At 39.4% G+C, this 12,906-nt stretch overlaps 1 long non-coding RNA gene across 1 annotated transcript; it reads right to left on the bottom strand.

Annotated features, from left to right (window-relative positions):
* Positions 1-10,761: 10,761 nt before the first annotated feature.
* LOC138932060 (uncharacterized) lies at positions 10,762-11,710 on the bottom strand. The gene is made up of 3 exons (XR_011446728.1): positions 11,278-11,710; positions 10,970-11,196; positions 10,762-10,885 (listed from the first exon to the last, which is right to left on the bottom strand). It is a non-coding gene; the product is annotated as an uncharacterized lncRNA (long non-coding RNA).
* Between the last annotated feature and the right edge of the window lie 1,196 nt (positions 11,711-12,906).

Here is a 12,906-nt window from a genome sequence, read left to right as displayed (position 1 = left end):
AAGCAGTGGTATCAACGCAGAGTACTCAAATATCCTGAACCGTCCTGGACATATTCAGGATGATCCTGAGGATGTTTTGTGCTGTCTGGGAAGTGATAATCAGAGGGAGCAACGTCTGGAGAATACGGCGGATGGGATAGGACTTCCCATTTCAACGTTTCCATGTATGTCTTGACCACTTTCGCAACATGGGGTCGAGCATTGTCATGCTGCAAAATCACTTTATTGTGTCTCTCGTTGTATTGCGGCCGTTTGTCTTTTAGTGCTCGGCTCAAACGCATTAATTGCGTTCGATAACGATCGCCTGTGATTGTTTCAGTCGGTTTTAACAGCTCATAATACACTACGCCGAGCTGGTCCCACCAAATACAGAGCATGATCTTGGAACCGTGAATATTCGGTTTGGCCGTCGACGTGGAAGCCGGGATATCCCCATGATTTTCTGCGCTTGGGGTTATCGTAATGAACCCATTTTTCGTCCCCAGTCACAATGCGATGCAGAAATCCCTTCCGTCTTTGCCTTTCAAGTAACTGTTCACAAGCAAACAAACGCCGTTCAACATCTCTCGGTTTCAACTCGTTCGGCACCCAATTTCCTTGCATTTGAATTATTCCCATGTCTTTGAGGCGTTTTGAAATTGCTTGTTGAGTCACTCCCAATGATCGTGCCAATTCTTTTTGACTTTGACTCGAGTCTTCATTAAGTAATGCCTCCAATTCTGCATCTTCGAAAACCTTCTCTCTTCCACCGCTATCCCGGTCTTCGACATGAAAATCACCGTTCTTGAAGCGTTGAAACCACTCACGACACCATAAGTATTTGAGAGCATTCGATGAGCCTCAGCCGCAGATTTCTTCATATTGAAGCAGAAAATTAAAACCTCCCGCAAATGACGAGAATTTGGCTCGTAAACTGACATTTTCAATCGAGAAACTTTATGACGCAGACACAAATCGACTAATGTTTCTATAGGGTTATGTTGACAGATGCCCAAGTTTATTGCATGACGTCTATGATCTATTTATTTCGACCATTACTTACCGCTAAAGCCATCTATAGGAAAACGGCGGAAGCAAAGTTGTACACCTAATATTTATAATAATATCTTAAAACATCCTACAAATGTCCTGAACCGTCCTGGACATATTCAGGATGATCCTGAGGATGTTTTGTGCTGTCTGGGAAAGATTATTTGTGGTAAAGTGTGTAGCAAAATTTTTAAACACGTGGACAACATTTTCCACAGAAACCTCTGCCACACAACGCAATTCCTTTATCTCTTGGCACTGGTCTTGAATTATCTCCAGAATAGATTTCAACTTGTTGTTCAATTCGACATAATTGATATCACTGCTTGGTCGCCACGATGTTCTAGTATTGTCAATTGAAAGGGACATCGCTTTCAGTTCATCTTTCGTCTTTTGCCTTTATAGATTATTCTCATTAGGAAATTCCTCCGATTGTTGCATCGCGTATACATTTACATCTTTGAGCAAAACCATTGGAATATTAGACCAATCTTTGTCGTTTGTTTTTGTTTCCGATTTATTATCAATTTCAGTTTCTTCATCTGGTTTAGTAAGAGACAAAATTTCTCTTACTTCCCAGACAGCACAAAACATCCTCAGGATCATCCTGAATATGTCCAGGACGGTTCAGGATATTTGTAGGATGTTTTAAGATATTATTATAAATATATTTATAAAAATTTAATATGCATACATAATTATTTTTAGTTGTGTGGGCTATTTAATATAATTTAAAAATCTTAAGTATTATAATAAGTATTAATGTCCTATAAATGTCCACTGGATAACCCCTGGATGTCTGTAGGATATATCTGCCCTGTCTATTATATTGGATGTCTTTTGGATTTCCAGAGGACATATACATGTGCAATTAATTGTTAACATTAATTTCGTTTAATATTAATAATTGAATTTGATGCGCACATTTTCATATATCCAAAATTATTATTTATTTAATATTTTATGAGAAATGTTACTGTTCGCAACATTCCAAAAACTTTACAAACAATAGTATTCAACCGCTAGTTCGTTTGTTTACCGCTATGCGACACGCGAACTCGTATTTGAGATTTGGTCATGAGAATTATATAAAGCTTGCAAAGAGCAACTGACAGGAAATTACAAATGTAATTATTTTCTATCAGTTCAATTTCTGATGCAATCCCAACATAGGGAATTCAGATATTGGATTGTTTAGAAAATATTACACAACTCAAACCCGGGAGCCAAACCTAAAATATTCATGTACAGCACGAAAGCCTCAAATATTAAAGAACGGTGAACTATTTTTAATATTAGATTTTTAATATTGGCAGTAAATAACAAAACATAATTTTAATTTATATTTAAATTTTAAAATTTGCTCCTTGAAAGATACGAAAAATATCCCTAACATATCCTATAAAAATCCTTAGGATGTTCCACAGGATCTCCCTGGATTCTCCAGAGGTTAATATACGGCTATCATTTACTCTTCCTCAGGACATCCAGAGGAAATTTGAGGATTACAATGGGATATCCGATGGGATATCCTACATATATATCCTGGATGCCCTTTGGACGTCCTAAGGACATCCTTGTGCTGTCTGGGTTCGTACTCGTCGAAAGTGTGGATAGATATGAGTATAGAACTGAACGGCAAGTGGACTGCACATGATGTTGTTGGATTGTAAGATTGCGCTCGGATAATCTGCTTTTCTGAAGGAATTGGAAAGCTGGTGTTTCGTAAGAAGAGACGTAGATTTGTCTTCGATGCGAATTCTACCTTTTATTATTTAACCTTATACAGTATATGTCAACACTCGCGTGCGACAGGCTGGCGACTAGAGGCGTTTCATTGTTCGTGGGACTTCGCTAAGCGCTAGCTTACGCATGCGCGTTAATCAAATGCGACGGACTGCCTTGACACTTCCGCCGTTCAAGCGTTTGATAACGATCCCGAGATCTGTGCGTAGTTTAACAAATCTATTTCTCGGGAGCGCTTTCGTAAAGATATCTGCTAACTGTGCCTCCGTAGGCACGTAAACAACCTCTATCTCGTTGCTCTCTGATTTTTCTCTGGCGTAGTGATATCTTATATCAATATGTTTCGTTCTTTTGTGAAACTCGGTATTTCGGACTAGACGAATCGCGCTCTGGTTATCTACGCACAAAGTCGTCGGTTTTTCACATCGAAATCCTATACCGTTTAACAATGTGCGAAGCCATACAGCTTCTCGCGTCGCGGTCGCCGCTGCGACATATTCTGACTCTGTCGTACTCTGTGTGACTAACTTCTGCCTTTGAGACGACCACGTAACAATGCTGTTTGCGAGACAAAACGCGTACCCTGTTGTCGACCTGCGTGTTTCAACGTCACTCGCGAAATCTGCGTCTGAGTATCCCACCAAACCTACCGGTCCGATTTTCGATTCGCTCGCTCGGTATTCGATTCCTACGTCTATCGTTTTGACTAGATACGACATGATCCGTTTGACTGCTTGCCAATGACTTTGATCATGCTTGTTTAGAAATTTACTAACCGCGTTTACCGAGTATGCGATATCCGGGCGTGTAACTACGGATAGGAACATCAATGATCCTACGGCCTCGCGATACGGAACGCTTTCTCTCCCATTTTCTTCTGACTCGACCGGATGTAGAATCGTATGGGGATCTGCCGGTACTGACACCCCTTTGCTTGACTCATCCTGAATCGTTCGATTATTTTTCTCGCGTATGCCGTTTGATGGACGAACATCGTTTTAGACTTTCGATCTCGGCAAATCTGCATCCCGACGAAACTACTGCAGTCACCCAACGTTATCTCGAATGCTTCGCTTGACGCTGCGATTATACTATCGATTACTTCGATTGACCTTGATGCTAAAATTCCGTCGTCAACAAAAAGCGCGAGATAAACTTCGTGTCCTTCATACATTCCGTAGAAAATACACCTATCCGCGTCCGTTTCTTTTAGATTGAACCGTTTCAAAAAACTTGTGAACTTAAGGTTCCAACAACGCGGTGCTTGCTTTAATCCGTAAAGCGACTTCTTTAGCAAGCAAACTACGCTCTTTCGATCGCCGGCTTCTGTGTTGATCTCGAGTCCCGTAGGTGGCTCCATCCGGATGTCCTCGTCAAGCACGCCGTACAAGAATGCCGTTCGAACGTCGAACTGAATGGCCTCCAGGTCGTTCTGTGTGATGATTGCAAGGAGAACTCGTAATGAGTCGTACCTTACGACTGATGAAAACGTCTCCGAGTAATCGATCCCTTCTCGTTGTTGGAAACCCCTAGCGCATAGACGCGCTTTGAATTTTGACACATTTCCATCTGTGTCTCGTAGTATTTTAAAGACCCATTTGGAGTCTATAGTTTTCTCGCCAAGAATACGTGGGACTATCTCCCATGTCCCGTTCGTTCGGTGAGCTTCCAGCTCGTCGTTGATTGCTTCCGCCCATTCGGCAGCTTGCGGACCAGAGATGGCTTCTTGGTACGTTTCTGGCACGTTGTACTCCGCGAGACACAACGCGTATCTCGCCGGAGGACGAATTGATTCTCGATTTCGTAGAGTTCTCGGCGTGCCTGCTGCTTGCTGCTGCTGCTCTCGTCGTCGCTCGTTCTCGTCTTCTTCCTCCCCAACGTCTCCTGGCTCGTTCTCTGCATCCTCTCGACCGGCTGGTACTGCTCTCGTGTTTACGGCAGCCACATCGCCGGCGCCTGCGTTAACGGCGACAGCTCCGTTGCCGTTAATGTTCTCTGGCTCATCATCTTCTCCGTCGTTATCGCTCCACGACGGTAGGGTGAGCTCGACTTCTGAGCCGGTTGCTTCTGAAATCGTTGTGTGCGTTTTCTCGTTAAAAACAACATGTCTCGAGATAGATACGCACCTGGTGACCGGATCGTACAGACGATAGTTTGATGTGACGCTGTCGTAGCCGACTAGAATAAGCTTCTTCGCTCGTGCGTCAAACTTCGTGGTCTTCTGTTTCGGCACGTGCGCGTAGGCATCCGAGCCAAAGACTCGCATGTGTCGAAGATCCGGTTTTCTCCCGGTCCATTGTTCATACGGAGTGCGGCTTCCGCCGACTCGCGATTGTCCCGTTCTGTTGATTGCGTAAACGGCTGCTGCCGTTGCTTCTGCCCACAACTGAGCAGGGAGATCCTTTGCCTTCAGCATCGTCCTTGCTGCCTCGACAATCGTTCTATTGTCGCGCTCCGACCTTCCATTCTGCTCGGGCGTGTACGGTGCTGTTGTTTCCAGTATGATGCCTCGCTCTCTCACGTACGTCCTCATCCTCGCGTTGCAATACTCCGTCCCGTTATCGGTGCGTAAAGTCTTCATTGTACGCCCAAACTTGTTGAATATTGCTCGTTCGAATTCTATAAATCGTTCATAAACGTCTGATCTATGTCTCATGAAGTAAACGTACCGAAAGCTCGTAGCGTCGTCCTTGAAGAACACGTAATATCTTGCTCCGCCTATCGACTCCGTCGGCACTGGTCCACACACGTTGCTGTGTATGTATTCGCCCAGGACATCCGATGCTCGATCACAATTTTTCTTGAATGGCAACTTGTGAAGTTTGCCGTACTGGCACGCCTCACAGAAAAACTCGCTTGAATTTTTCACGAGTACTCCGTCGACTAGATCTCGATTCACCAACTCGGTGATCGCACGCTTGTGCAGATGACCCAGCCTCTCATGCCAGATTCTCATATCCAGCGACGACACGTTTACTTCTCGCTTCTTTTCCGGTCTACGAAAGAGCATCCGGTATAATCCGTTTTCTTGTCTCGCTCTTGTTGCCTCGACGACACCGCTTCGTGATACCTCGACGATTCCATTTTCAAAGTTGACTCGAAAACCTTTTTTCGTACATACTCCGACTGAAAATAGATTTCTGGCGACTCGAGGAACGAGTAAGACATTTTCGATTACACCACTCTCCCATTTACCATTGGCGAATTTTTCGATGCGAATCTTTCCGATGCCCGTGATCTCGCACTTACCGTCGTCCCCGAGTAAAACAGTTTCTCTGGTTACCGGCTGCAGATCTTCCATCCAGTCTCGACGGAAGGTAATGTGCTCCGACGCCCCGCTGTCGGTAATCCAGATTTCTTGTTTGTCTGCCTCACTCAATTTCTGAAGCTGTCTTACCGACGGTTATTCCTGTCGACTCTTTTCTCTCGACGGTCTGCCTTCTCTCTCGTGTGAATCTATGATGAACGCACAATTTCCGCTCGAATTGTTTTTCACACTTTTTTTGTTCGCTTTTTGCTTCATCATTTTATCACATTGGCTGGCGTAATGTCCCTTTTCCTGGCAACGAAAACACTCGATGTGATCTTTTGACTTTTTCTGTCTTTTGCCTCTGTCCTTCGAGCTCGAACCACTCTTCGAAGCACCTTTCTTTGTCACCGCTAAAGCACTCGCCGTGCTGCCATCTTCACCGAGATTTGAGTCTTCGCGAATTAGTCTTTCTAATAAATTTTCTATTGTCTGTCTCGCCGGATCTACACTGTCCCACGCCGTTTTAAACACACTGAATCTCGTTGTTAAGCTCGACAGAATTTTCGCGATTACCGCTGCATCGGAAACTGTCTCGCCGAGATCTTGTAACTGACGCGCCATGTTCTGTATCGTACTCACATGTTGAATTACAGTGTCCGACGGACTCATTTTGTACGAATAGAAACGTTGTGTCAACGCTCCGACGTTCGACGCAGATTTCTGTTCGTGCATTGTGGCTAACTTGTCCCACATTTCTTTTGCAGACGCGCACACTAATACGCTAACAACCTGCTCGTCTTCCATCGCCGAGGCGATGATTGCCGTTGCTTTGGCGTTATCCTTTATCCATGTCTTCATGCGTCCTGCGTTGATTCCCTCTACATCCGGAGGCCTAATTCTCGATCCGTCAACTACGTCGAAAATCTCATTTGCCATTAAGACCGCTGTGATCTGAAATTTCCACGACTGGTAGTTCTTGCCGTCGAAGCGCTTCACTGACCGAATTAACCCGTCGTCCGGCATATTCAACTTCGACCTTCTGTCCACGCGTTCTACGTAATACGAAAACTACACACTCGCTGATACTCGCGACGCGACTAGAAAACTGAGTATAGTGTCTCTTGTGAACTTGCTTTCACTGCTCCCGCGATGCGCTCGGATAATCTCACGACCACCTGTTGGATTGTCCTCGTGTATCTCTCGCACACCACAATGGCCGCCGCGACCACGTATCTACTGCTTCGCGAACTCGCAACACTCTTTCACACCTTTCTCTTTCCTTTCCAGCAAATTATCCGACCTCGTTACGGTGACTGGGCCCATAACCTGTTGGATTGTAAGATTGCGCTCGGATAATCTGCTTTTCTGAAGGAATTGGAAAGCTGGTGTTTCGTAAGAAGAGACGTAGATTTGTCTTCGATGCGAATTCTACCTTTTATTATTTAACCTTATACAGTATATGTCAACACTCGCGTGCGACAGGCTGGCGACTAGAGGCGTTTCGTTGTTCGTGGGACTTCGCTAAGCGCTAGCTTACGCATGCGCGTTAATCAAATGCGACGGACTGCCTCGACAGATGTCTACATAACTGTTCGAGAAGATCGACGAGGTATTGTTACTAAAGCAAGAGACGAATTAGGAATCGTTGTTAGTAATAGCACAAGCAAGGGTGTTCGTGATACCGAATACATTGATAACTCAAATTCTATCAATGATTCTGCAATCAATGATGGAACAGATGAAACAGACTCACTCAGCGGACTTCAATAACAATATATGTTTGGCACCATTGTTGGAATTTGATTTGATTCTGGCAGAAGAAGAATGGGATGCAATGAAGCCGAATGCTACAGTTCAGTATGGGAGATGAAAAAAATACATTTTAACTAAAGGTGTATGGACAAACATCATAAGCATTGCTTTATGGCAACAACATATTTCTCTGTGCCTTTGTATTCAAGAGAGCGAATGTACATTTGACAGCGGATGAAAACTTGTATAGTTTGAAAATACAAGGATCATGCAAAAGCAAAATATGTGGTAACAAAATCGATGGATATGGCGAAAAACACATCGATGATAATGATTTGCATCTTTGAGTCAAAACTTATGATATGAGAAATATCTTCCATGAAACAGGTTATACATGAAGGATGATGATATTGTCCATTTTTTTATATCCAATGACGCAGTCTTAAGAAATCATTTAGTAACACTAAACTGCCCAATTAAAACCATTCTTCTAGAAAATGAAATGGTTGTGATGATCAATATATTGGGTTGAGTAAAAAGTCATTGCGTATTTTTGCAACAGATGGCATTAGTTCAGTTTTGGCAGTACTAGAGTCATGCACACATATGCCCAGTCAGCCAGGTCTGTTCTAACAGATATTGCCAAGTGCTTGCTACAAATTATTGTCAGCAAAAAGGCTACAAATTTGGTACAAGAGTTGTTATTACCGATTAAGCTGGCAGATTGCCGGCAAGAATCAAGCAAAGCTTGCTAACATAACTACACAGCAAATTGGCGGCAGAAACCGAGCAAAGCTTGCTGACATGACTGACATCAGATTGTTGGCAAAAACTGAGCAGGATCTGGAGTGCGCAATCTGATGGCAAATTGGCAGCAAAAACCGAACAAAATCTGCAGCTTATTACAAAGTATTATAAAATAGTTCAGTCGCTTATCGCTATGCGGCGCATTATTCATTATCTATACCCGTATTCAAATTCTTGTCATGAGTGTATATAAAGCCTACAAAATGCTAATAATATTATAATATATATATTTCTATCAGTTCAATTTTTGACACAATTCTTATACAGGAAATTCAGATATTGAATTGATTTTTTGCAAATCGGACAGATAATTGTTTGATTTTCACTTATTCAAACAATTTCTGTCCAAAAAAATCTTCAATTTTATAAATTAAGTTATTTGAATTTACCTATATGTTTTAACATATTAATATATGATCTTATATAATGTCTAATTATCTAATGGTCATTTTATGACCAAAACTTATCATCATTTTGTTACTTAGGGTTAAGGCTTTAAATCTATTTAAATATATACTTTTATATGAATGGCCAAAAGCTGCAGAATTTGTTCGGTTTTTGCTGACAATCTGCTATCAGATTGTCTTGCGCAGATCTTGCTCGATTTTTGCCATCAATTTGACGTCAAGTCATGTCAAGCTTTGCTCGGTTTTTGCCGTCAATTTGCGGTCAGGTTATGTCAACAAGCTTTGTCACCAAAACACAAGCTTAATGCGGACACAGATGGCACTGGATTTGTTACCAAGTTTTGAGCGAATTTGATGCCAATTTGGCAACAATTTGTTATCAAATTGCTTACTGGGGCGTAATGAAAGAATTGTGCCGTTTAAGCGAATGTTAAAGGAGTATATTGTAATTAACGTAAACTAAATTTGTATTACAAATAGCTGAGAAAGCTAATAAAGATCAATCAATCAATCAATCAATCAATCTCTCTCTCTCTCTCTCTCTCTCTCTCTCTCTCTCTCTCTCTGTCTGTCTTTCTTTTTTACATCCATCGCGTGTAGCAAACAGCTGATCGCATTGATTCGTACCTTTTATGTAGTAATTCGTTGCCCTCATACGACTCAATAAGTAATACTTCCGTGTGACACAACGAGTAACTAGCAAATTTTTTTTCGCAGGAACAGCGCACATGGTTTTATAATCATAGTAGCCTAATAATTAACTACCAAACGTTGTAATTAGACTACCAATCACCACCAAACGATTGTTTTTCAATTAAGACCAATTTGAACAAAATTGGTTGGTAAATAATATGTTGGAATAATAGAGCTATAATGTTTTTTTTCTATGTGTGCGTGTACGTGTAAACATTTGTTTAAATTAAAGTCTTTATTGTGCATAATGGAAGAAAATAAAATCATTTAAAGAACAAAGATGTATATTGTGCACTTACTATCCTCGGCATGTCTTACATTCTTATTTTCCGCAATTCTCAATGTTCTACTGCCTTGTCTAATTTCTCGATTTATTGCAACTTAGATTCCAAACACGTAGCACGTGGTCCTGAAATTTATTCTTAATTTATTATAAATTCTATGTTTTCTATTAAAATGTTACAAAAATATGTATTTGAAATTTCTTACCAATGTTACAGGCATGAAGTATTATAGGTATTAAGTATTATAGGTATGTTTATAAAAAAATTATAAAAATTCAGTAAAATAATAAAATCTACGTCGTCAATTCCGATGACCTCATATGTAATATAATGTTATAGAGTTGAATCTTGTTCATTTTGCTTGCTCTTAAGGACCAGCGCACATGAAAATATTTTATTGAGTCTTTCATTTTAGAAATAAAAGACACTGATTGGTTGAATCCTTTATGCCGCATGAATAACGCATAATGCATTTTTTTGAATACACAAATTTATTTAAATTACAAAAATGCGACTTTCCCAAATAAAAATATTAATGAATATGTTATTCCTAAATGATTTCTAATCGATTCCGTTCATAATATTTATTAAACATAATTAAGATCTGCTAACTTGACGCTCGATAAATTTTTATTATTACAAAAAAAATATTGTTTTTTAAATGTTAAAATGATTTTCCTAACTTTCCCCAAACGATTCCTAATTTATATAACATAAAATAATTAGAAAATATTTAATTTCTCTACTAACTCTACGGCGGTGTTTGGAATACGTAGTTTAATACTGACCCGAGTGTGGTTACTTGCACTGGCCTGAGAGCGATTACAGGCACTGATCCCAACATAGTGCATTTAGTAACTTCTTAGTGCCCACATGTGCAATATGCGACTTGTAATCAACAAGAGAGCAGAAAAAATCTACAGCAATCAACATAAAAACGTAAAAATTAATATATTTAAATCTTTTTTTTGCGCATTCTGTTCGTTTTCTGTTTAAATTACATCAGTTCTCTCTGTTTTTTTTACAGTTTTGATTATATCAAGTTCTCAAATATTAAAGAAGAAAAAAGTACACTCAAGTTTCTTTATAGATTAACCCCCGAGCTTGAACCATCCAGAAGGAAAGTCCACCATTGCGTCCAACATATCCTTGTGCTGCATGAAAAATTTGCGTACTTATCATGTAATTTATCAAATGTACTTCGTTTTAAACGAAAACGTCGCTGAAACTAAATAAAAGAGAGATACTTAAAATATGAAATAATATAATGAATATTTAAACTATACATTGAAATTATGTGTGATAATACCTCTTTATTAGAATATTCATATATAATATTCACCATATTCCGAACTTTCGGAATTTGTATTTCATGTCGCATTAACACTGCCATCATTTCTTCATTGCTAGAACTGCTCGACCTATTTAACAGTTCATCTAATAATAATATTGTATTTTAACTGCCATGTTTTTTTCATTGGAATACTCAAATTTGCACTGAACTGCACTGTCGAAAATCTCAGTGCAATTCAGTGCCTTCTGCACTAGTGCAATGTATTTCAACCGAACGTACAAATAACACTGCACTGGGATAATGCAGTTCAGTTGATCACGTTTTCACTAGCACATGTTTTTAGTGCACTATCAACCGAATACACATAAAATTCTGAACCAGTACAGGGCAAGCCAACCGAATACTAAATACTGATAGAGTGCGCACTCAGTGCGCAATAGTGCATCCAATCGACTTCGTTATTTGTTATTTAAAAGGGTACGTTCCGAGTTACGCATGAAGCGCGTAGATTGCATAGAAAGTTGTTCCGATTTAATCAATGCGTGCATTGAAAGTGCTTTAATAGCGCTGAAAATTTCCTAGATTGTACTACACATACTGCATTCTTAGCACACCTTCCAGCGCATAGATGGCTTCTATTTCGACTTGAGGCAATTGATGCGCCTAATGCGTTTATGGTTTATGTTGTCTATGCGCTTCTTGCGTAATTCGGAATGGACAACTAATTCTTCATTGGGATGGAACAGCAATTGTATGAATTTCCGGTCTTAATAAAAAATATAAAAATATAATATTGTAATATAATATAATTATTATAAATTGAATTATTATAATGATAATAATAATTATTATATAATAATAATAATTATGTAATAATAATAATAATAATAATGATTATTATTATTATTATTTTTATATAATAATATAATATAATATAATCTAATATATTTTTTATTTTATTATTATAATAATAATTATTATACATTATGTTATTAATATTTTTTTTTCAACTTCATTTTTATTTTCATTGTCGCTTGATTCGGAACTATCGCTTTCATCGTTTTTCTTCAAGTATCAATGAAGAAATTATATTATTGGAATTCGTTTGTTTTGCACTGTGACCATTTTCAATTCGCATTAGCACGCAGACAATCGTTCCGAATAACTAAAGCACTTTATGCGCATTGACAAAATGCGCATTTCGAAGTGCTGTGTAATGTACAGTAATGCAGTCTATGCATTTCATGCACAACTCGGAACGGATCCAAAGTTGAACAAAAATAGAACAACACTCGTATGTACACGGATGATGTTTCTGAACGCAGCCTAAGGATGGGCAAAAATCACTCGATTATTTGAAGATCGATGCTTTTTTTAGTAAGAAATCGATTATTCATTTGATGTTTTTATGTTCGATTAGTCGCTACATCAATAATTTTTTTTTCTCGATGTTACTAAATTTTATTACCAGATATTATTAACATAACATTTATATTTTATAGCGTTTTCAAATGTAGCAGATTTAATCGCTCTGAAAGCGATTAATGACGTCATTGCATCGTCTCTGCCAATTTTGAGTCAAATTTGAACTACTTTTTGTCGACAGATATTCTAATGCTCTCCGATAACATCATATTGCAAAAG

This window comes from Polyergus mexicanus, unplaced genomic scaffold (assembly GCF_030449975.1).
Source record: "Polyergus mexicanus isolate NDT 795.1 unplaced genomic scaffold, iyPolMexi1.0 SCAF_3, whole genome shotgun sequence".
In the NCBI taxonomy this organism is placed as follows: domain Eukaryota; kingdom Metazoa; phylum Arthropoda; class Insecta; order Hymenoptera; family Formicidae; genus Polyergus; species Polyergus mexicanus.
Note: the sequence above shows the minus strand (reverse complement) of the source record. Positions and strands in the feature narration are given on the sequence as shown.